Source organism: Moschus berezovskii, chromosome 13 (assembly GCF_049115385.1).
Source record: "Moschus berezovskii isolate FMDL1 chromosome 13, NW_MosBer_1.0, whole genome shotgun sequence".
NCBI classification, from domain to species: Eukaryota; Metazoa; Chordata; class Mammalia; order Artiodactyla; family Moschidae; genus Moschus; species Moschus berezovskii.
Genome location: NC_142472.1, coordinates 60,107,786 through 60,134,349, shown reverse-complemented (window position 1 = coordinate 60,134,349; position 26,564 = coordinate 60,107,786). Strand labels below are relative to the sequence as shown.

General features: G+C 40.5%; 1 long non-coding RNA gene and 1 pseudogene across 3 annotated transcripts in view; both read left to right on the top strand.

Annotated features, from left to right (window-relative positions):
* Positions 1–26,564, top strand: part of LOC148775851 (uncharacterized) — a 515,606-nt gene that overhangs the window by 280,648 nt on the left and 208,394 nt on the right. The window lies entirely within an intron of this gene.
* LOC129556549 (phospholipase A-2-activating protein pseudogene) lies at positions 6,406–10,320 on the top strand (annotated as a pseudogene).

Here is a 26,564-nt window from a genome sequence, read left to right as displayed (position 1 = left end):
TCCATATTTTTGTAAAGAGACAAAAATTTAAGAATTTTTTAAAGAAAATTTTATCTTGTTAAGTAAGCCTTTGTTATTATGAATTTTCTTCCCATTTCGTTTGAACCTAATCCTTTGTAAATAGTTGTGCTTTAAATGATTGCATTTTGTCCATTATTTATATCTTTTTTTCTTTCCTTTTAGACCCTAATATCTTTGAAGGCTTACCTATGGCCTTGTTCATCCTTGTCTTCCCATAGAACCTAGTACAGTGGCTGGTATATGGTCAAAGCTCAATTGGTATCTGTTAACTTGAACTAAAAAGATATTTGAAAGAATAACATTTCTAAACTGCAATGAAGAAGTGGACTTCCCTCATTTTTTAATTAATCCCAGAACCACTGCCACAAGCAAGTTGTTTCTTATGATTAAGAATATGTTTTAACTTTGCAACAGTGCTGATATTGATAATTAAAATATTTATCTTAGTGGTGCCTAAAAAATTTTGCTTTGTTTTCAGATCTGTGTTATTAACAACTTACTTTTTCAAATAAATTTGTCTCATAAATTTTTATGTCTTGACAGTTTCTGCTGTAAAATAATAAATAGCATGATAGCTTTTGTGTGGAAATGGAAGGTTGGACCACAGTTGTTTTTATCCTTTTGTTGGTCAAAAGTAGGAAAACCATATAATTTATCACCTAAACTAAATGCAAACTGTGACAAGATCTGTTTGTTATAGGCCTCTATAAGAATGTAAAAAAAAAAAAAAAAAGTGGTTTTTCTTTTTTTTGGAGAAACACACACACTTGCAACCTAAAATTTTCATATAATTTGAGTGGTGACTGATCCCACTACAGTTTATCTATTGAAATACAGGGATCTCCTATAGGTTTCTTATAGATTAACAAAGAACTCCTGAGTAAAATTACCCCAAGTTCGTGCATTAAAATTCTGTAACTCCATCAATCTAGTGTGCTGACAATCTGAGTCATTTATAGCGCTGATTCTGGACAGTTTCCACTCTAAGAACTCAGCCCTTACTACAAATCCTCACCTGGTGTCTCTTTATATTTATGAGACTTTATGCTTTACATATAAGATATAGCTTTTTCCACAATCACCCATGAAAGAGGGAGAGATTGGACCAGCCACTGCAGCAGAAACTCTCTGCCAACCTAAGGAATAGTGCTGCCTAATGACTCAGTGGAGTTCACCAGGTGCTCCCCAGCCCTATGGTTCCTGACTTCTCTACTCCCCAGATCTTAGTCCTCCTGAAATCCCCGCTCAGGGTAGCTGTCAGACATAGTAGGTGTGAGTGATTGTCTGTGCAGGTGGAACATGGTGCCCAGTCACAGTACTGGTTAAAAAGCAAGTGCAAATGTATATTTTTCAAATGCATATAAAATCATGGACTCAATTTTCATTTGAATAGAATAAAGACATACTGGCAGTTAGAAAAGTATTTAGAAAATGGAAATCAGGATAACAAAGGAAGGAGTAACTTTCAGTTTCATAAAGGGAAAAAATAGAAAGGAGAATGCACCTGAATGAAATCCAATATATAATGTGGCATAGAGATGGTTATCATTTGAGAAGGTTTGAATCTACTTTTCTATTACCAAGGCAACCATCAAATTATGGACTTGCAAAACAACAAGGAGAAAGCAACAATAATCAGAACACCAAAATTACAAATGAGAAGGGAAATTTGTGACAGGTTTGAATTTAATAAAAAAAAAAAAACATAGAGCTGCTTTGTTCAAACTAACTTTTGTTGGTAAGCAAAAGAAAATGTATTTGGAAAAATTAACATTCTCTTCTGCATTTTCAGAAAATATCAGAAAAAATACACAAATACCATTCAAACTATATATTAACTCCCGATGAATTCATGGTAGGGTTTTGTTGGTCCTTTCTTTCAAAGATGTGGGTGTTTCATACACAGTGATATTTGGTATTTAAAGCTCTCAGTGTGATAAGTATTTTATTAAAGATATTTCTTTCCTCCAGAAGTTTGATTTTAATTTAAACAAGTGGAAAGATTGAACAACGTTTTTTCTCTTCTTTGCTTTTGTTAGGAGTCACTTAATCAAAGAGATTGGTACTAAGCATTTAAGATAAATTTTGCATGAGAATGTTGACTAGGTAATTTCATAAGGAACATGGTGAAAAGCTAACGGAATGTTAAAAGTAATGGCCATCACTTGGTTTTTACTGAAAGCTAAATTAAGGTGCCAAGTATATGTATTTACATAAAATTTACATCAGGCTATGTAGAAAGCACAGACTTTTTCCAGATGTTTTCTGAACTTCTTAGTTTTTCTTTTTCTTTTCTTTTTATTCATTACAACCTGGATCCTCAATCTAGTATACACAACACACATGTATACACTTAGAGTGGTACAGGAAGAAATGATAGAGGGTAACCTATTGACTTGCAAGACACAGTGCTGTAGGGCCAATGTGGAGAACAGTTTTATAATTTTGTATTGTTGGATCAGGTTCATGGGCTGCCCAATGCCTTTTAATGGTAGTCTTACCGATATGTTAGTGACATAGTCCTGGCTGCTGTAACAGAAGTACCATGGACTGACTGATTTTTAAACAGCATATATTTATTTATCACCGTTCTGAAGCCCGGTAGCCAAAGACCAGGGCACCAGCGTGGTCGAGTTCTGGTCAGAGCCCTCTTCTGGGTTGTAGACTTCCAGCTGTGTCCTCTAGTGGCAGAAAACAGAGAGAAGCAGTCTCTCTCATGACTCTTAAGAGCATTAATACCTTCTGAGTGGGCTCTACCCTCATGACCTCATTTAATCCTACTGAACTAACTCCCAAAGCCCCACCTCCCAATAACCATCCCATTAAGTGATTAGGGTTCCAAAATACGAATTTGGGCAGGGACCAAACATTTAGTCCATAGCACGTGTTCTGTGTAGCATCCTTATTTTCATGTCAAAGAGTTCTTAATGTCCGATTGCATAGAAGAAACACAATGCAAAGGCAATTTGCAGTTCTGATGACCAAAAGCTCAAAATCCCAGTGATGGAAATATTGTATTTGGGAGATCTGAAAACCCAGACTCTTCTGTGGATAGCTGCTGTTTCTACGGTTGGACTAGTAAAATTCAGCTGAGATGGCAGAAAACTGCTGGAAAACAATTGTCAGTGCTATCCTGCACCCACTTTCTCTGGTTTGTATCTGTGCCACACGGGGCCTCCCTTGGTTCCTGACCCAGTTTCTCTCCTAAACCTTGAGAAAATGTCTGTCCTGGAAGTCAGCTTGCCACAAGGACCATTGTGTAAAAAGCACCCCTCCATCCCTTCCACCCTGTCTTGTTCTACATAATGGGCAGAATAGAAATCCCACTGCCCCTGACATTGAACAATTCTTTCTCTTTTGAAATGTCCTCAGAATCGAACATTTGCTACCCCCCCCCACCCCATTGCAGCCAATGAGGGACTGTCACATGTACCTGAAGGCCAGTTAGAAAATCTCCCACCTTCAACAATCCCACCTCAACAGAATGCTTGCCAATCAGACATGCTCTCAATATTTGCTCTTTTAACTTCCATAGAACCTACACCCCTGGACCCCTACTGAATCAAGAACAAGGGCAGAGCTGGATTCCTTTACTGCAAGTTTATGAATCATCAGCCTTTGTTAATTTTGCCTTGGACTTCTTTGTGTCTTGGACAGCTTCAGTTCTGAGCCTGGTCACTATGTCAGTTTTCATTTTAGGCCCTGGGTATTTATATTGTCACTGTACTTCTGTCCTGGGATTAGGACAGATATTAGAGCCACCCTGGCTTGGGGTCACAGTTAATGCAGCCGAGAGGAATCAGGGTCCACCTTAGCTGGCCAGTCTTAGTCTAAGGGGGTGGGGATGCTGGACTGTTTCTCCAATCCCCTTGTTACTATTTTCATGATGGCGCTTTCCTGTGCATGAGGGAATCTTTTCCATGTGTATATCCTCCAGGCTGGTTTTACGATCTTCCTAATTCTATTCTGTGAGCTCCGTGGTGTGTTTTGATGAAATCTCCTTTCTGACTACATTGGCCTGAGTTGGATTATTACACTTGCCGGAACCCTTCAGATAGATATTCTCTTTGAAATAAGAACAAACCCAGTGTCCACTGTTCTTGGCCTCATCAGGCAAGCTGCTTCCTGAAAGTGCTGACCTCTTTCTTTAGGAAGCTTGATAAGCATTTATTCATATGATGGGACTGTAACGAGGGTGGAAGCAGAGACTGTGAAGGGCAGAGCAGCATGCAGAAGGGGCATGCAATGGCTTTGAGACTTCCTTAAGTCTTGTTCTGCTTCCAGTAAATGCAATCCGAGGGAGTGAAGTGATGAGGAGGAGTCTGAGAGCTCGGTATAGCATTAGGTGACTTTCCCATATGTGGGTTATTTATCTATTGGAAATAAATCTATCTGAATGTGGTATTGATCTTTTTCCAGGTTGGCAAAAATCCCAGGGAGAAAAATTTACCACTGAGGATGGTGCTAGATCATTGCTTTCATAATGATATCCATTTTTAGAGGCTCTTCTGGAATTTTGAAAATACTCAAATAGAACTACTGGTTTCTAGATCACTACAGCAGTGAGATATTTTATTTTGGCTTTGGGAATCAGAATTATGGTTCATTAATGCTTTCCTTAAGGCTGAGGATAAGAATTTTAACACCTGAGGCTGTATTCAGCTCCAGATTTGCATATATTACATGAGTGATAACTAAAATTGCTCTAAAAATGTATAGTCACAGATTCAAACCAAATCATGTATATGACTGCTTTTTTATCTGTGACATATTCAGAATGTGAAAAGAAAAGGCAACTGAAAATAAGTGACCACAATTTTATTATTATGCATTTGTTATCATCAGTGTATCTTAATGACTTTCCTGTATGTATTTTTGAAACTAGTTGATTAAATATCCAGGTTTTTTTTTTTTTTTTTTTTTTCTGGAGAGAATCTTGATTTAAGGTAAGATGAAGTTAGGGGAACAAATGTGTGGATACCAATGCGGGAAGGAGGGTGGGATGGATTGGGACGTTGGGATTGGCATATATACAGTACTATCTATAAAATAGATAACTAACGAGAACTGACTGGATAATGTAGAAAATTCTACATAATGCTCTGTGGTGACCTAAATGAGACGAATGTCCAAGGAAGAGCGGATATATGTATACGTGTGGCGGATTCACTTCACTATACAGCAGAAACTAACACATTGTGAAGCAACTATCCTCCAATAGAAATTTTTTTTTAAAGAATAAATTAAGTTAGAAAGTTTCTTGTTAGTTAACTTATATAGTCTGGACTATAAATATTCACTTTTTAAAGGGGGGATTATTGAAACAAAGAACTTGCATTTGATTTTTAGCTTGTTTGGATTTCGTTTTGAGACTAGAAAAAATGTTCTTTAAACTAGCACGTTTACTTCCTCAGTATGAAATAGCTGAGTTGTGTTTTTACTTTTCAATCAAATCTTCTTGTTTAAACCACTAAAGTGAGAGAGCTGACAAACAGAAAGGATCTGGCATTCCTGGAAAGTGACAGTGATATCCTTCAACACTGTGTTTTGTTTTGTTTTTATTAAAGATTTTGAGCATAAGTGCAGTGCAGTGCTGCGTATTAAATGGCATAGGAATTAAGCACGAAAAGTTGTCAACTTTACATGAAAACACAGATGAGAAAGATTTTAATTTAATGTATTTTTGGAAGACGGGGGCTCCTTAGTATTTATCTCTGTATATCAGGCCGTGGACTACTACTGTTTGACTTGTAGTTTGTACTCAGCAAGTACTTAAATGAAGGATGTAATGATCCTTGAGGATGTAACATATGTCAAGGTTTTCACCTTGCTTTTCAGACACCCCCCCCCCCCCGCCTTTTTTTGTTTTAGTGATCCATTCAGCGAAAGTGGTTTGAGGGACCCCTTTGTATGAGGGACATCAAAGGTGGCATTGAACTGAACAAGACTCTCTGGCTCCTGAGATCTCACATGGTGTTGGTTATTTGGGAGGAGGGCATCTTTGTCAGACTTGTCAGCTGCCTTTGAACTAGCTGACCCCTCACTGATCAGTTTCCACGTGAGATGTTGGAAAGATGGCATCTGTAGGAAAGTGGCTGTAGGAAGGGTCCTGGTTGTAGAGTGTCACCTACTCAGGGAGCTGGTGTGCTTGAATTTGAATAACCTTTGCCACAGAAGCACCAAGAAAAAATGATACAATGGGATGAGAATAAAAAAAAGTTTCTGTGAACCACTCGGGCTCAGAAAGGAACCAGATTCGGGCGCCCAGACGGAGAGGCCGGCGGAGGTATCTCTTCCTCAGCTGGCGCTCCAAGCGACCGTCGTCTCTGCGTCGGCCTCAGCAGTCAGGACGCACACACTCTGCGTCCTGGCGGGCTGAGGCCGATGATGAATTCCGGTGTGCATGTCAGGGTTGCTGTGTCACTCGGCCCGCTCGGCGCGCCCCTTCCCTGCCGCCCTTCCGCACTGGCCCTTGGGTTCTTCCAGGCCCGGCGTCCCTCACCTGCAGGCGCCCTCCAGTCGCGCGCCCGGCCTCGCCGACTGACCGATCTCGCGCGGTGCCCCGGCCCCGGGCGCCGGACCCACCAGGGCCATGGCCAGCGACTCCTGCAGTACCGGCTGAGCTGCTTGCTCTCGGGCCACGAGCGGGACGTGAGGGGCCTGGTATGCTGCCTCTATCCACCATGGGCTTTTGTGTCCGTGTCCCGAGATCGCACCACCTGCCTCTGGGTCCCAGACAGTCCTAACAGGGACTTTACAGAAATGCACTGTATGAGCGGCCACTCCAATTTTGTCTCTTGTGTATGCATCATACCTTCAAGTGACGTGTACCCTCATGGACTAATCGCCACTGGAGGAAATGACCACAATATTTGCATTTTTTCACTTGAGAGTACAGCACCACTTTATGTACTAAAAGGTCACAAAAACACTGTTTGTAGTCTTTCATCTGGCAAATTTGGGACATTAATTAGTGGCTCGTGGGACACAACTGCTAAAGTCTGGCTGAATGACAAATGCTTGATGACCTTACAGGGTCATATAGCTGCAGTTTGGGCAGTAAAGATATTACCTGAACAGGGCTTAATGTTAACTGGATCAGCAGACAAGACTATTAAACTGTGGAAACCGGAAAGATGCGAGAGGACTTTTTCTGGGCATGAAGACTGTGTAAGAGGCTTGGCAATTTTGAGTGAAACAGAATTTCTCTCCTGTGCAAATGATGCTAGTATGAGAAGGTGGCAAATCACTGGTGAGTGTCTTGAAGTATTTTATGGTCATACAAATTATATTTATAGCAAGCATATCTCTTGCCGGGAGCCAGCAAGGGAAATCCTACCCGTGGCAAAGGTCAACTAGGGAAGAGGCCTGACGGGCAAAGGCTAATCAGGACTCGAGGAACCCCCTGGACTTACCTGAGCATCTACCCCAAAGAAAACCGGAGTCTGACTGCTTTACTATCTTACGCCTCTTACCAAGTCCTCTAATACTTACGGGGGCTTCCCCCCAACCACCTTTCTCTGAAAACATTAATTCGGAGCTGTAGTTTAAAAGTTCTCCTTGGCTTAATAGGAGTGTTCCAATCCAAGCCCCTCTGATAGCTTTCTAACTTGTATGACAAGTTTGTCCGGGCTCTTACAACTATGAGTGTGACTGTTTATAGCCTCCCAGCCATGCAAGGACAGAAAGCCTAATATTCTAAAATACAGAAATCTGTTGAAGAAGTTAAAATCATTAGAATAGTACTAAAAAAGATTTCATTGTTGAATCAATGCTTGCTGCAAAGTTTCCTCTATCTATTGTATCCTTGGAAATATATTAATCACATATAGAGAATATAAGTAGTAGCCTTTGATTTAACCACATCAGATCTTAAGTTAATAAATTCCTTTCTTGTAGCTCACTACACCGGTGCCTTATAGGAATGTAACTTTGTTATGTGTCTAGCACCTGACTCTAGGAAAGTCACCTTAAAAGAATATAAGCCTTTTACTTGCTAACTAACCTATTGTTAGGATAGAGGGCCGTAAACTGTTAGCAGGCCCCCTGGCCAGAAGATGATGTACTAGCTAACTAACCTATTGTTAGGAGAGAGGGCCATAAACTGTTAGCAGGCCCCCTGGCCAGAAGATGATGTAAACCACCTAAAACTTTTATCACGAGACACACAAAAATAAGCCCTGATCCTGATAAGGGTCAAGACTGCTGACCCCACGTGATTTTGGCGTGACTCTATACCTCCCTTTCTCTGTTTCTTATGCGCACAACTTAGGGTATAAAAGCAGCACTGGAAAATAAAGTTTGGGGCCTTGCTCACTGAAGCTTGGTCTCCCCATGTCGTTCTTTCTCTTTTTCCATCATTTTCTCTATTCTCCTTTTTCTGGTTGAGATCCTTGGAGCGCTGGGCCCTCTGAGTTTACTTATCTGCCTGGGCTTCTAAGACCCACTTGAGGGGGTGCCCTGGTGGGGTGCCTCCAGTGATTCGAGAGGGCCCCTGCGGCCTACATAAACAGAGCAAACCCCGTGCTGGGGTTTTATTGGTTTCCAGCGTAAACCAAGGAATCATCAGCCCCTGTCTCTCTCTCTCTCTCTCTCTCTCTGACGCCGACGCCGTTCATCCCGAGGATACCCTGGGCCATATCGAGGCTGGTCCCCGATAATCTCTCTTTCCAAATTGTAAAAATTTTGTGACAACAGCAGAAGACAGATCTCTGAGAATCTGGAAACATGGGGAATGTGCTCAAACAATCTGACTTCCAGCTCAGTCTATATGGTGCTGCTGTGTGCTGGACAATGGTGACATTGTGGTTGGTGCGAGTGATGGTATTATTAGAGTGTTTACAGAATCAGAGGATCGGACAGCAAGTGCTGAGGAAATCAAGGCTTTTGAAAGAGAACTCTCTCAAGCAACCATTGCTTCCAAAACTGGTGACTTAGGGGACATTAATGCTGAGCAACTTCCTGGGAGGGAACATCTGAATGAACCTGGGACTAGAGAAGGACAGACTCGTCTAATCAGAGATGGAGAGAAAGTCGAAGCCTACCAGTGGAATGTTAATGAAAGGAGGTGGATAAAAATTGGTGATGTTGTTGGCTCCTCTGGTGCTAGTCAGCAAACGTCTGGAAAAGTTTTATATGAAGGGAAAGAATTTGATTATGTTTTCTCAATTGATGTCAATGAAGGTGGACCATCATATAAATTGCCATATAATATCACTGATGATCCCTGGTTAGCTGCATACAACTTCTTACAGAAGAATGATTTGAATCCTATGTTTTTGGATCAGGTGGCTAAATTTATTATTGATAACACAAAAGGTCAAGTGTTGGGACTCGGGAACACCAGTTTTTCAGATCCTTTTACAGGTGGTGGTTGGTATGTCTCAGGCTCTTCATCAGGATCTTCTAACATCCTTCCTGCAGCGGATCCTTTTACAGGAGGTGGTCAGTATGTACCAGGCTCTGCAAGTATGGGAATTACCATGGCTGGAGCTGATCCATTCACAGGAAACAGTGCCTACCAATCAGCTGCATCTAAGACAGTGAATATTTATTTTCCTAAAAAACAGGCTGTCACTTTTGACCAAGCAAACCCTACACAAATATTAGGTAAACTAAAGGAACTTAATGGAACTGCATCTGAAGAGAAGTTAACTGAGGATGACTTGGTGCTTCTTGAAAAGATACTGTCTCTAATATGTAATAATTCTTCAGAAAACCCCACAGCCCAGCAACTTCAAGATTTTATGGAAAGCTGTTAACTGGCCTGAAGATATTGTCTTCCCTGCCCTTGACATTCTTCGGCTGTCAATTAAACATCCCAGTGTGAATGAGAACTTCTGCAATGAAAAAGAAGGGACTTGGTTCAGCAGCCATCTCGTCAGTCTTCTGAACGCCAGAGGAAAGCCAGCAAACCAGCTGCTTGCTCTGAGGACTTTTTGCAATTGTTTTGTTGGCCAGTCAGGACAAAAGCTCATGATGTCCCAGAGGGAATCACTATTGTCCCATGCAATAGAACTGAAATCAGGGAGAAATAAGAACATTCACATTGCTCTGGCTACATTGACCCTGAACTATTCTGTGTGTTTTCATAAATACCATAACATTGAAGGGAAAGCTCAGTGCTTGTCAGTAATTAGCACAATCTTAGAAGTTGTACAAGACCTCGAAGCCACTTATAGACTTCTTGTGGCTCTTGGGACACTTATCAGTGATGATTCCAATGCTGTGCAATTAGCCAAGTCTTTAGGTGTTGATTCTCAAATAAAAAAGTATGCCTCAGTATCAGAGTCAGCCTAAATTTACTGTAACAGTGGGTTAGGGGACCGAGATTTTAAATTGATGAGTGTTTTTTTCTTTCACATTTCACGTGACTGATTACAGATGATGAAACAAATGCTGTGGATTAAGTAAAATTTCAGATCCTGTTAAGTGGGGTAGTGGGGAGAGGGGAAACAAAGGAGAAATAAAAATTTTGCACTGAAAAAAAAAAGTTTCTGTGAACCAAATGAGACTGATTAACCAGGAAGAGGAGATACTAGTTGACACTAAAGCCTTGATGAGCACTCAGTCTCTTCTGTGAAACCAGTATTTCCTTGATTACAATGTCATGAAAAGTGTGGGAATCCTCTTACAAAGATTGTATTAATTAATAGCAGAACATGTTACTAAGAACATTTCTTTAGATTTGTTTTTTTAATCAACTAATAAAACTCAAGCAGAACAGAGAGCCAAATCAGGTCTTTTATCTAAAAAAAAAAAAAAAGAACAAAAAAACTCCCGATATTACTGTTTTTGTTGAACAGACTCTTAATTTGAGACCATCTGAAAACTGTGTCTTAAGCATAATCTGTGGATTGAAGTAGAATACATAATTGCCAACAAAGGTCCATCTAGTCAAGGCTATGGTTTTTCCAGTAGTCATATATGGATGTGAGAGTTGGACTAGAAAGAAAGCTGAGCACAGGAGAATTGATGCTTTTGAACTGTGGTATTAGAGAAGACTTGAGAATCCCTTGGACTGCAAGGAGATCCAACCAGTCCATCCTAAAGGAAATCAGTCCTGAGTGTTCATTGGAAGGACTGATGCTGAAGTGAAACTCCAATACTTTGGCCACCTGATGCAAAGAGCTGACTCATTTGAAAAGACCCTGATGCTGGGAAAGATTGAAAGCGGGAGGTGAAGGGGACGACAGAGGATGACATGGTTGGTTGGTATCACTAACTCAATGGACATGAGTTTGAGTAAGCTCTGGGATTTGGTGATGCACAGGGAGGCCTGGCATGCTACAATCCATGGGGTCACAAAGAGTCAGACACGACTGAATGACTAAACTGAACTGAACTGAACATAATTGTTTATTGAATATTGTTGTTTGTTGTTAATTCACTAAGTCATATCCAACTCTTTTGCTGTAGCCCACCAAGCTTTTCTGTCCATGGCATTTTCCAGGGAAGAATACTGGAATGAGTTGCCATTTCCTTCTCTAGGGGATCTTCCTCATTAAATAATGTAATTTTTGATTGGCATATCTATTTATTAATCTTTCAGGGGTTCTTTCTCTTGTTTGGATGTATATTTTCTTTTGGTTTCTTCTGATTTATTTTTCCTAATTTTTATTTGTTTTCAATCTGTTGAGGCTGACTAGTCTGAAACCCAGACTCATCATCTTCCCTCTCTTTGCACTGTTCTCCAACCTTGCTATTTCTTTACTTTCTTAGTCCTTGAAAGATCTATGAGCTTCCACCTACTCTGGGCTCAAAAGTCATTGGGAAGCCTCTTGTGTTTTAATTCCTCATATCCAATCAGATTTCAAGAACTCCAGCTAGTGCACCCAAATTGTTTTTGCCCCTGCTCACTTCCTTTCATTCATGTTTCTAGCATCTTGCAGCCTCACTTCTTCTTGCTTGGACTATGAAAGTATGTTGACCTATTTCCAATAACTTCTTTTTCAGTTCCATTTTACATGTTAAAATTAGATTAATCCATATAAAACAAAGCTGTGATCATGTAGCTTCCTGCTGTTAAATTTCCCATGGTACTTTCAGTTCAGTTCAGTTCAGTTCAGTCGCTCAGTCATGTCTGACTCTCTGCAACCCCATGAATCAGAGCACGCCAGGCCTCCCTGTCCATCACCAACTCCCGGAGTTCACTCAAACTCATGTCCACAGAGTCGGTGATGCCATCCAGCCATCTCATTCTCTGTCGTCCCCTTCTCCTCCCGCCCCCAACCTTTCCCAGCATCAGAGTCTTTTCCAGTGAGTCAACTCGTCGCATGAGGTGGCCAAAGTATTGCAGTTTCAGCTTTAGCATCAGTCCTTCCAATGAACACCCAGGATTGATCTCCTTTAGAATGGACTGGTTGGATCTCCTTGCAGTCCAAGGGACTCACAAGAGTCTTCTCCAACACCACAGTTCAAAAGCATCAATTCTTCGGCGATCAGCTTTCTTCACAGTCCAACTCTCACATCCATACATGGCCACGGGAAAAACCATAGCCTTGACTAGACGGACCTTTGTTGGCAAAGTAATGTCTCTGCTTTTTAATATACTATCAAGGTTGGTCATAACTTTCCTTCCAAGGAGTAAGTGTCTTTTAATTTCATGGCTGCAATCAGCATCTGCAGTGATTTTGGAGCCCCCAAAAATAAAGTCTGACACTGTTTCCACTGTTTCCCCATCTATTTCCCATGAAGTGATGGGACCAGATGCCATGATCTTTGTTTTCTGAATGTTGAGCTTCAAGCCAACCTTTTCACTCTCCTCTTTCACGTTCATCAAGAGGCTTTTGAGTTCCTCTTCACTTTCTGCCATAAGGGTAGTGTCATCTGCATGCATATCTGAGGTTATTGTTATTTCTCCCAGCAATCTTGATTCCAGCTTTACTAATGTAACAAATACAAATTCTTTAGACTGGCACCCTGGTTTCCACATTCTGGTCTTCTCTCTCTCTCTCTTCTCAGCCTTATTTCCTACCATTTCTGGAACCACATCCTATATTCCACCAAAGCAGATCTCTTGTTGCTATAAGATTGCACCGTCCGAAGCTGTAGCCACTAGTCTTTAGTGGTGAGATAACGTATATACAGATGTGAAGACCACATGTGAAAGTAGAACTCTGACACACCATTTGCAGCAGATAGCCCAGAACACCAGCCCGTGATCTACTGGAACCAGCCTGTTGTCTGTATGTCAGAACTATAGGAAGTTGAACCTCTATCACTAGCAACGCTCCAGGAAGCTGAACAATAACCCCTGGCAAGGTCGTGCCACCCAAACCAGGACTTGACTCATAGCTGACAGTTTCTCTCTTTTTTGTCTCCATTTCCAGCACAGGACAAATCAGAGAAAGCTAACTGTGTACCCCTCACCAACCACATAAGTTGCACCACTTCTAAATGGCTACACCTTCCCCAGGCTGACAGCCTCCAGTCAGGGCATACCTGATGCCTTTCCTTTTTTCCCACCATAAAGCTCTCCTGCTCCCCTGCCTGCCTTTGAGCCTTTATAAAATGCAGAGTGCAGACTGACACTGTCTGACTCCCTTGTTAGAGCAAACTTTGTGTAAGGAGACTTAGCCTGTTCTTGTTTGGTTGATCTTTGTTTATTTCCACAGTGGCTAGTTAATTAAAATGATATTAAATGACAAGTTCAGTTCCTCAGTTGCACTAGCTAAATATAAAGTGCTCAGTAGCCCCATGTAACTTGTAACTATTGTACTGGACGGTGTAAACATGGAATATTTCCATCATCTCCAAAAGTTACACTGGACACCCTATATATGCCTATTGTTTTCCCATCTCATGCTACTCCTTGAATTGCCTTTCTTCTACATTTTTACCTGCCAAACTCCTACCCGTCCTTCATGACCTAGCTTACTGTTTCCCTCAGGAAGCGTTCACTGATGCCTCTATTTAGACATCACCTCTCATTTCTTAGATTATACCTTTCTGTTGGCACTTTTCACATTCTTTCTTCTCGATCAGTATATCTCTTCTATCATGCTATCCTGCTGTATTATAATTACTTTATCCTTGCAGGATCTCTTGCTTCTTGTGGAGTAACCCCATGGTGACTTTTTTTTTTTTGGCTTAAATTGGTTTGTGGAAAATAAGGGTCAGATTGAATTACCCACTTTAAGAAGCTATGGAATGACAGATAGAATTGAAGTTTATATTTTATTTGGGACATAGTCTGTACAAACAGTAGTGCACATGGCTTTGTTCTTTCCTTTCTGACTCTGCTTCCGTTACCCTCTCGACAGCTTCATTTAACATCAGAAGGATGTTTATAAAGTTAGCCGGGGACCATCTCAGAGTCTCCCACTGTTATTTCTCAAAAGTTGTCTGAGCCTTCGAAAGTCTTTTCATAGAGTAGCAACTAGGAGAGAAGCTACAGGTCTATGATTCCCAAAATACTCTTAGAATGATTACCTTTTAATAATGTCTTTAACACACCAGACATATTCATGCCTCTGTGCCTTGCTCATATTTTCCCCTTGCCTGAAGTATGACCTCAGAATTTCCATACTTATACCACCTCTGTGCCTGGTGAACTTGCTTCATATGAGAAGTTAAATAGCACATTGTGAAGCCTTTCTCGCTCTCATTAAATAGAGTCACTCCTTTTTCTGTCTGTTTATCACTATCTGCTTGCATATCTCTTTATTCTCAGCATGGTGGATAAATGTAAACCCTCACTCTTAAAGTGATACTACTAGGACAAGTACACATGGCCAGTGGAAGGAAGTTAGTCCACTTATGTTTCTTTTCAGGATGGGGGCCTTCCTGCTATATTTGAATAAAAGTCACCACAATCCCGAGAGAAAGCTACTGTTTCTCTCCTTTCATTATCAACCTAAGTCCAAGGATTGTGAGCTCCTCATTTCCTAAGTGGGGCTAGGGAACCCTCCTTTCAGTTTGTGTACCAGCAGAAATTGTGTCTGGGAGAAAGCTTTGCTATGTACTGGGTGCCTAAAGTTGTGATATTTCCAAGAAGCAGAAACTGACTAGAGTGTTTCTGACAAATTGACTTGAGTTCCTAATGAACTGACTAGAGTCAGTTATTCTAACAAATAAGTATTTGTTAGAGGATTTGGGATATCCTGAGATAAGGAGGGAGACTGTGATGTTAGGTCATAGGTGAGGATGAAACTTAAAGGGGAAGACAGAAAGAATAGAATAAGAGAAGAAACTGGATCATCCACGTGGGGCACCTTTGAAAGAAGAGCCTCTTCCTTTTGATGTTGGAAAGAGTGGGGTGCCCACTGGTATAGTAATTGATCCCATTCTTCACCCTCACTTCTCTCCTCTGTCAGCTTTTGGAAAAATTACCTGAACCCTTCAACAAAGAAATACCTAACCCTTCATAACAGGTTTACTCATGTTTGTGCAAGAAAGCGTTCAGAATGGGTAGGGGTACCCTGCTCAGCTGTTCATCCAACAGCAGTCCACACCCTCATTATGGGCTATTGGGTGCTAGGCCAAAAACACTCAGCCATAAGAATAAGAAAATTCTCTTTTATGTTAACAACCTCAGGTGGTGCTAATGAAAAGGAAGATTCTTCCCCTTAGAATAATTATTACAGGGTCACAATAATTTTTCATTAATTTATTCAATAATATTTGGAACAAGTATTTGAAAAATTGTTGGTGTAAGCTAAGCAAGGAAAGCAGATGCTGTATCTTATCTTTCTTTGAATCCTGAATGCAGCCCGTGTCTCTGATATATGGTGGGTGTTTAAAAAAAAAATTTACAGAAGGATTTACTGAACCTGCTGATTTATGACACTCAATTGTTGGGCTGGAAGTAAATGTACTAGCTATTCCATTAGCGGGTAATATGAGAATTTCTTTTTCAAACTCATGAGCTTTCTTTCTTCAGGCTATTGAAAGAGATATGGATTTAACTTGAAAAGCTATGGCCAAAATCCTCTCATGAAGACAATTGTAGAATTATAAGATCTCAGAGCCTCGAGAATCTCAGGACCCACTTATTCCCATACTTTTATTTTGTGAATGAAGATACTGAGATTCAAGTAGTTTTCACGGAGTTTTTATTTTTATTTTTTAATTTATTTATTTTAATTGGAGGCTAATTACTTTATATTATTGTATTGGTTTTGCCATACTTTGACATGAATCTGCCCCAGGCGTACATGTGTTCTCCATCTTAACCCCCTCTGCCCCACCCACCTCCCTCCCCATCCCACCCCTCTGGTTCATCCCAGTACACCAGCCCCGAGCATCCTGTATCATGCATCGAACCTGGACTGGTGATTCGTTTCACATATGATAATATACATGTTTCATGTGAAAATATTCTGTTAGAGTCTTGCCAGCTGCCAGGTTAATTTAAAGGTTTGGGCTTTGTAGTTCAAGTTCCCATTCAGTTTCTCAAAGTTTCTGAATGCTTCCCACTGGGACACAGGTCTGGGTGTGGTGCTCATTGCTTCTCATCCTTCCATCCTGCTTCTTTCAGCCCACTTGTTTAGAACTCAGCTCCATCCCACCTCCGCCTCCTCCTCTACTGCTAACTCTGGAAGAAACACACATTCTGCTCAAGGACTCTAATTTATCCATGGAGAAGGGAGGATGTGCGGGGACCCGAGAAGTTAGGGAATGGCTCTCAGTGGCCATGCCACATTGCGCATCTCTGTGACTGACACTTGCTGCAAAGTGTCATAGGTTGGACCACTAGAAACCCCAGAAACTGAAAAATGACAGAGACATGGGGAGGACTTTAGCTGGAGGATCTTCCTGAGAAACTTTTCTGGGTGATCTGCCTTTTCAGCATTTCTCCATCTACCCTTCATCACCTAGCTCCAAACGTCCCTCAACAAACCGAGGACTTCAGAGAAGAGAGTGTCATTTAATTATGAAGACACATAGTTGCTTTTTCCCCAAACTAAACATTTTCTGAATAAAGGGGTTTTTGAAAGGCATGGCAGTATTTTTAAAATATCTTATTCATTTTACCAGATTAATCCGGAGTTGATATAGGTTGTGCAAAGAAAAAGTATGAGAAGCTGATCTACGTTAGCGATATACAGGAGTTGGAACATAGATCTGACCAGACAAGGTTCCATTTTCTTTTGTGATTCTTCTTGTGATTCCAAGTCTGAACTATGACTTTTCCCGTCTTTTTGGGGAATGGAGAGTGGGAACTTGTGTCTTGGCTCAAAAAGAATGAACAGGGTGAACTACTGGCTCTTCTTTCTGCTTCAAGTTCAGAAAATCCAACCAATAGTGGCTTAAACAAACTGGAGTTTATTCTCTCATGGCAGGAATCCTGGAGGTGAGGGGGAGCAGGGTCATTTCAGTGGCTTGTTGGTTTTGGAGATCTGGCAGGAAAACTTTTCCTTGACCAAGTGAGGTCTGAATGGTGGTGGTTGTGGCCTGCGAATTAATTGACAATCTGGAGTTTTCTTCAGAGTAACAGGAGAAAATGTTATTGCACACTCATGCAGCAGCATTCTATAAGGAGAATCTCTTTGAACAGCCATGGGTAAAGGTTTGCATACTATCAGCATAATAAGGGCATGTTGGTGGTCAGAGAATCTGTGAGAAAGTGTGGGAGGTTCTGATAAAGTTTGTGACACATTTTCACAATTCTCATCCGGGCGCTGGTGCGAATAGTCCCTCTCCTGCCTGGCTGGAAGGCCCCTGGAGGGGGATTAGTGGCAGCAGAATTCTCACATTCTCTAGGTGCTGAGGGTAAGTCTTCTCTCTCTCTCTCTCTGTCTCTGGCAGCTGAATTCTCAGAAAGCTTGGTTAAAACAAAGTTTAGAGAAACTTTTCTCAGCTGCTGTTTGTTCAGGTGTTTTCATTTTGAAGTGTGGCTGTCCCTCTGTATCCGCGGGTTCTGCATCCACAGATTTAACCAATCTCAAATGGACTGTAGTGGTTCTCGGAGTTTTGAATGTTGTGGAGTTTTTCCACTCAGACTAAATCTTGATCAGGGAGTCCTGATTCTTCTCGAGCTTTCTCAAAGCTTGAATGTAATGTATGTGCTCATGTCTGAACGTGAACTTTTAGGCGATAGGTCACCATGATTAAAAGTGAGATTGCAAAACTACTTCTGTCTCCAACAGGGCCATTGTAATTATTAAGAGGATCATTTAGGAAGCCATGGATGCTTTGCATTCAGTTTGAGGTGATGTTTTGGTAGGATTGATAGGGGCCCTTTGGGCAAATGTTCATTCTGTGATTTTGAGAGAAAAAGAGAGGTGATCTAAGGTGCCTGCATGCACAGAGGGTATAGGCCTGTCATTATGAGGATGCCGGTCGGAAACAGACTCCTCCCGCGGGAGATGGGGAGAGGAGGAACAGCTCTGCAGGCTGGGGCATGTCTCTACCCTGGCCTCTTGAGTCTCATTTTGGTTTCTGAGTATCAACTATCTCACTTGTAAAATGATTTATTTTGAATGAGATAATGTGTGAAAATGTGCAGAGTAAACTACAAAAAGAAATTCTTCATGATTTTCATGGGCAGAAAAGAGGCTGAGTGAGTTATTTGGAGGGGTTTATTCAGCCCTGAATAGGGGTCCTCACTGCTTTTTACTGCCTTTCCAAGAGCAGTCATGACTCCTCCTGTGTCCTCATGACTCACCCTGCAGTACAGGAAGCTGGGTCCTCATTAGAAGGTAACTTCCCATTATTGACAAAGAGTCTCTCCTTAACCAAACTTCAGTCAGGCTCCTCTGAATCTTCTCCCTAACTAAGCCTCAACTTTGGGGCTTCTGTGTTTATCTTGACATTGCCCAATTTTAGCAAGAGTCCTGCTAAGTTGATTTAGCCAGAATACCCCATCCCTGATATCTGATCATCCTTGATATCTGATTGGGTTCCTCACCCCCACCATCCCCCAGGTAACATCTGATCACCATGGCCTACCTTGAGCAAGAATCCTGGTAGGCTAGTTAAGCAATAATTGCCCTCCCTCTTAGTAATTTTCCATTTATTGACCACCACCACACCTCACTCTTTGGCTGTAAAACCCCTACTTCTTCTTGTTCTATTCTGACTTGAGCCAGATCACTCTCTCCTCCTGAAAAATCCCACTGCAGTGATCCCCACACCTACTGCCATGGTCCTGTATAAAGTCGCCCATACCATTCTTTAGCAAGTGTCATAAATTTTTTTTTTTTCTTTAACATATTCTCTGCTTTTCTCTGGGACAGCAATGTTGTATCTTATTTCATGGACCAATTTGTTGTAGGTAATTTTTTCTCCCAGCTTTCCTGGCAGAATGTATATGTGGAGTGACATAAACTTTTATAACTATTTCCAGAGAGGAATATAATTTGGACTATTTGTTCCTTATGTTTGGCGTACTGGTAAAAGAACCAGGCAATAGAAATGTGAAATTAGTCTATTCTTGGGACAGTAAAATCTATAAAAAAGGAACACAGGGATGTGTCTATTCAGGTCTGCCTGTGGGAAAACAGATGAAGATGGAGTGGCCGAACATGAATCGCTTCATCTAAAAATGACAACCATTTTAGTATAATATGGGCTGGCGTCTTTGTCTTCTAAGTCTGGGTTTAAGAATATTTACAATTAAGTGGTTCCAGAGTTTTGAGGGATTTTACTTCCCTTCTATTCCACAGTTGTTGGTTTTGCTACCATTGATTTCTGTAGCTGTCCTCAGCTCTACTCAGCACAGGTGGACTGTGGTTTCACAAATTTTACATGGAGAATATGTTTCTAGTTTTCACTTTATTTCTGTTATCATGTGGCACTTTGGACAAGTCTCAGCCTAGGGAAACAAATATTTTCCTGCCATCTTTTGAGTACACTGATATTAGGAGAGGTAAGAGAGATTTAAAAGATTTTTTGGGGTGAGTATGTGTTGCTCATTTACAAACCTCACCTTGTCCAGTAAATGCTGGGAGGACCTGAAGATCCATAGGTTACTGGAGAAAGCACTGGAGTGGGGAACGCTGCCATTCAAAGTCACTTCCCTGTCACCCAGCCATTTTATGTTTACAAACTGAAACTAACACGAGACTGTAAAGCAACTATGGATGTGGATGTATTTGTTCAGTCTTGTCCGACTCTTTGCGACCTTGGGACTGTAGCCCATCAGGCTCCTCTGTCCATGGGATTTTCTAGGCATGAATACTGAAGTGAGTTGCCATGCTCTCCTCCAGGGGATCAAACCCATGTCTCTTATGTCTCTTGCATTGTCAGGCAAGTTTCTTACCACTAGCGCTACCTGGAAAGCAACTATACCTGCGTGTCTGCTAAGTCACATCAGTCGTGTCCAACTCTGTGCAAACCCATGGACTGTAGCCCACCAGGCTCTTCAGTCCATGAGATTCTCCAGCAAAAATACTGGAGTGGGTTGCCATTTCCTCCTCCAGGCTATCTTCCTACCCCAGGAATCAAACCTGCGTCTCCTGTGTCTCTTGCACTGAAGGTGGATTCTTTACCTGTTGAGCCATCAGGGAAGACCCTGGGAAGCAACTATACTCAATATAAAATAAAAAATAAAAAAAGAATTTCAAAGGGATAAGTTCACTTAGTATAGATTCAGCTCTTATAACTATAGGTTGAAGAGACTAAAACCCACTAAATGATTTTTTTTAACTTAAAAATTACCATACAAGTAAATTTTCTTTCATATTGCTGTATTTGCTCATGAAAATGAAATCAATTCATATGCTTAAATCTGTTCTAATTTCTTAGTTGCTTTTGTCTCTAAAACATACTGATACTTGAAACAAAGACTTTTCCATCTTCATGCTTACCTTCCAGTTTGAAATTCTGAGTACATCAGGAAAGCTCTCCTCATAAACACAAGAGACTCAGGAAAAGTCGTGTTTATAGAAGCCCCTTCTTAATAATTTTTGGAACATGAAAACTGAAAAATGTCAGGAACAAGGTCAGCAGCCTCATTCTTTATGTTCTTTGGTGGGTGCCTAAGTGATATTAAATCAGAGCTTATGCCTTTGAAGCTAGCTCATGCTTCTGCTAAGGAGGTAATGTGACTCTCAAGAATTTCTCTGTGTCTCTGAATTGCATTGGAGGCCAATCAGCTTCACCCTTCCGGGTCTCCTAATTATAGGTTAAATATGGGAAAGTGAATCTAATAAAGGATCCCTTTCCTAGTGCAGTTATTTTTAGAAACATATTTAGATGACAGGGACTCTATTCAAGTGTGCCTATTATGTTTAAAGGTGACCTTAGGGAGGGTGTGGGTCTTCACTATTTCTCCACAGTAGAGCCAGCCTTGTGCTGGTGCAGTCGAGCTGTCACACCTGGCTCCATGTGATTAGAGAAATGTCAGGAGACAGAGTGACACTCACAGGCCCTGAGAGCAGATCCAATCCACGACCTTTGCCTCATTAGCAGCCTGACCCAACCAATCAGAGAAAAGCCTGCCTTTGATTCTGCAGCACAGACATGGCTATGACAAGGACAGTGATCACCTCTTTGGTGTGACTCCAAGAGGAAGTCCTGAAATGCTTTGTCAATGCCGACATACCATCATGGGATGCCTTTCACTGTGTGTCTTTCTGCCTTCGTGGGTCTCATTCTCTCTTTAATTAAAATGCCAGGATGCTCAAGCTATTCACTGATCTTATGTAAATGCAAGCAACTTGAAATCTCCATTTTATTTTTCTCAGAAATGCATCAACTCCTTGCAGATATGCACTGAAATCCAATTATCTAGATTTTCAGATTTGTTTTTAATTAAAAAAATTAATTTTTTTTTAATTAAAAAAAGGATTCTGGACTTACAAAATATGTAGCAAAATAGTATAAAGAGTTTCAATATACCTTTCACCTCACTTGCCCTAATGTTAACATCTTATGTAATCTTAGTTTAATGATTGAAACCAGAAAACTAATATAGTTAACTAATAAAAATGTTTCTAATTGTACCACTAGTATTCTTTTTCTGACCTAGGATCCAGTCCAGGTTTACACATTATATTTAGTTTTTCTGATTTCTTAGTCTCCAATTTGGGACAATTTCTCAGTCTTTATCTTTCCTGACTTGTGAAGAATATCATCCAGTTATTTTGTAAAAAGTCCCTCAATTTGAGGCTGTCTTTTCCTCATATCAAATTCAACTTATAGATTTTGGTAAGAACTTCACAATAAGTAAGTTCCCTAATATGTAAGAGATCCATTCCAAGAACACTATAAGATGATTAATGAAAGCTTAAGAATAATACTTTTAGCAGGTATATGTATGGTAACATTTCTAACAGGTATCTCTTCATGGAGAAATACAGAACATGAAAAAATAAATCAGGATGTCTGTTAAACAGAATAGACTGGTGATTATTTGTTTAAAAAATGGAGATTCTATACCACTTCAGACTTTTCCTGATGTGAGACAATGGGAAAAAGAAATGTACCATTCGTTTTACTCTACTGGGCTATGTATCTGTCAGGTCATTTATGAGGATAATAATGCATATTCTCAACCATTTCGGCTCCCTCTTCCTTTTTATTCTGATTTGGTCACCCCCTTTGTCTGTTTTTTTACAAGGCTGAACAGATCTGGTGTTGCGATCAATAAGAATAATGACAACAGTCACATAACTGCCAAGACTTCAGAAAAAGCTCTGACTTCTGGTGAATCCCATGTCCCCATTTCCCTGCATCCCCTTTGAGAAGCAGGTTCTGTTTCACAGGGCAGTTCAGGGCACCCCACGTGTTGCCAGGCAGGTTAGCAGTTACTGGTGGAAAAAAGGAACCCCTTCCCCCAGTGTTTCAGCATGCTTTGTGCTTAGTATTCCATGTCAAAGACAGCAAACTTGCCAATCATAAGACATTGTGAATATAGGTCTTTCCAAGTCTCTGGGTAGATAATCATATTGTTAGTTATTGGAAATCTGATACTCCACCTAAGTGTTTATTAATAGGCAGGGCAGTTTTGCTTGCTCAAAAATAGCTAAAAGCTCTTTATAACATGTTTAAATGGAATACAAACCAACATTTATAGAGTGGTTAAATGTAATTCAACTCCATTAGTAAAATAACATACTATTTACAGATAAAACACTCAAATCAACTGTGGTCTATGAAATTCTGCTTTTAATGTCCTCTTTGAACATTATTTGACCTTGTTTCCTTAAAAAAATGGCTGTACTTTTTCTATTTAATCTGAAGCTGTAATAAGAATGATTATCAGTTACCAAGTAGGATTACATAGCATTTGTCACTTTGTCAGGGGCAACACGAGGAAAAAAGCAGCCCAGATAGTAATGTGAATGTGCTACCCAGATCACAAACAACTATGAGTCTCCAAGTCTTCCTGCACCTTTAAAATGGGAGACAAGGACATGGGTATGGCTGAGCTGAGTGAAGAGAAGGGTGAGGGAAAAAAGGAAGATATTTTGCTGTGGCCATTGGAGGCTCTCACCCCAATGACAGACTGTAACCTTGACTTCCTGCCAGTGTCCTGCACGGGCTGCATCCATATTGTTTTAACACGTTCAAGTCCTTTCCCTGTTCCAGAACTGAATTTGAGTGCTTTTATCTTGGGAAATTAACCTACCAGTTAAATATGGTAAATCGATTCCAATTTAATGTAGCAGTTGTAATAGATAAGAAGCCCAGAACGAACAGCCAAGTTTTTAAAGTATTCTTGGCAGGGAAAATAATGACTGAAGAAAGGGGTGAACTACTGTGAAGTGTGGCTTCCCAGGTGGTGCTGGAGGTAAAGAACCCACCTGCCAATGCAAGAGACATAAGAGCCACGGGTTCAATCCCTGGGTTGGGAAGATTCCCTAGAGGAGACGTGGCAACCCACTCCAGTATTCTTGCCTGGAAAATCCCATGGACAGAGGAGCCTGGCAGGCTACAGTCCATACAGTCACAAAGAGCTGGACACGACTAAAGTGACTTAGCATGTAGCATGGTCCCATTGATGATGTCTTTGGAATGAAGCTATTTTGACAACTGTCAAATAGCAAAGTGGAAAAAATAATGCAAAAATTGTGCTTATGCTGTAATCATGACTTCAGAAAATAAATTAGTGCATATGACTATGATTGGGAAGAAGCACAATAGAATGTTAAAAATGTCATTTCTGTGTGGTAGGGAATTTTGATGATTTTCATCTTTCTTTTACTTTTTCTTGTTTCCCACACTCTCTATTAATATAATAAACATGAATGCCTTTTCATAATAAAGCAAAATGAGTAAACTAAGACACATACACACATGTGCATGTCCTGAAAATGTATTTGAAAAGGACTTTTAAATCAGAAACTACTGGGTTTATTTGGAGACTGAAATTCCCATTATAATCCCATTTTGAGTTGATAGCATTGTCTTCAGGAGGATCTCACTTTAAAATATAACATGCTGCTTCTAGAAGGTAATATAAATCCATTAACATCTCAGAAAGAAAAATGTATCTAATTTTCTGGTCTGGGCAGACTGCAGAGGGCATTAACCCTAGGGCGTGGGAGACATATTTTGATGGAGGAAAGCCCAGGACTTGGAAAATTTTGGCTGGTTCTCCATGCAAATGCTTGGGAGGAAGTGACACTGAAGAAGTTTTCAAGGTGGAGAAGCGTGGTCTGGCCTGTGGGAAGGGTTAAGGGGAATGGGGTGAGAGGAGCAGCCAAAACTAAACTTGCCCTATGATTTATCCTCGTTTCATTCTGCGGCAAACACGCCCGTTCATGAGTCTTTGTGCAGATATCTGTTTCTTTAGGATAAATCCCTGAAAGTGAAAATACTATATTAAAAGGTATGGATAATCTAAGACTTTCCATAGTCAATTTTAGGCACCTTCTAGGTACACGCACTATTTAATATGTGCCAGAGTGAGAGCACCTGACCCTGAAGAATTTCCATGTGACTTTACACAAAAAGAAAAAGCCAGCCACTCCCCACACTCTCTCAGGACTTTCAAGAGGACTTCAGTAGTTGCACAGGAAGTTATTTTGAAGTCACTTATTCTGAGTAACAGATGGAGTTACCTGAACCTGGAAGTGAAACATGCTATCAACCAAGGTTCTAAGGAACCAGCTCCCATCTCAGCTTGCACTTTCAAACAGACCTCTTTGTTTACAGCAGTTGAATGCGGCTGTCTACTAGGGATCAAATTAACTGAAAATAAGCTCTGGAAGGCTGACAGCTTTAATTGTCATTTAATAGACCCATTTCCTAAACTCCCTAATATCTTGTGTTGATTGTGATTGTCAAGGGTCCCACAATTAAATCTAATTTAAATTGATGCTCAATTTGGCCAGGATTGAAGAACTACTGGGTGGCAATTGTGCAACATAACTGGGTAAAATTCCTTTCATCTGTCGGTGGTTAAAAGTATTTGAACTTTTATACTTAAAATACAGCCCATCTGGAATCCTTAAATGAAAGCTTTAATTCTCAGAGAAAGGATTTGAAGGTCTCTTTGTCTTCCGCAGAAGGCTTTAAAAGGCAGTCTGCAATTAATGGATGAAATCACGGGCAAAATAAAATTCATTTTTAAACCAGATTTTAATAGGCTCATATCTCAACCTTGGCTTGGTAGTGTTTAGGATGAAAGGATGCTGGTTATTTGTATGACCTCTGGGACACCTATGATGATCTGGTGAAAAGAAATTATAATCCTTCAGCCATTCATGCTTGGAAGATTACTTGCAGTAGGCACATACATTATCCACGTCGTGCTTTCCTTTTGGGGAATGTTCAAAGGTTATTACAATAACCAGCAAGTGTACAATGGATCAATATTTGCTGTAGTAGTCTTTTTGGTGGCTGTTGCTCTTTCCCCTTACTCTCCATTAGGTTCATCTATATCAGTTAAAGAAATTTGGATATATGTTCTTCACATCAGGTATCCCTCTGCTCTTCCTGACAGAGGGATAGGCAGATGCCAGGCACACTTTATACAACTTGAGGTTCTCATTAAACCTTCGCACGAGATTGAGTCCTGTCACATAAATTAGTCGAGCTTCTCTGAAACCTACTTAAGGATTATGTCCCTTTTATTGCCAGCAGATCCAAAGCAGGTTCATTACAAATATGAATCAGACAGGAGACACTGTTGTATGTGCACATCAAAAGCCTTAAGGCTGTTGATTCCATTTTAGAAAATGTGGTACTTCAGCCGTGACAGAAGGTGAGAAACGATGTCTCCAAATCCCTAGCATATGTCTACACCGCAAAATTCTTGGTAATGACAGTTAATTGAAAAAGTCACCATTGGGTGTAAAAATCTTTTGGGGATCAATACATTGGTACAGTTGCCCAAAACGGGTTAATAAACCATCCTGGGTTATAAGAAGGAGGTGATGTGGTGGAAAGAAGGATATTCGATAGATATTGTCTAATATGGAAGATAAAATGAGTTTTAAGATGTTAGTTCACATTTTGGGATACTGCTTGATTCTTTTTTTCTGTTTCTGTATGGCCTTTTTTCTCTTTCACAAAGTGCCAATTGTACTCTAGATATAAAATCAACAGAATTTGCTGTGATAAAATTTCTTGCCCTCAAATTTGCTGATTGAAAAAGAGGCTAATATACAAAGGGACATGTTTCATTTTTACTTATGTAAATAAAGATG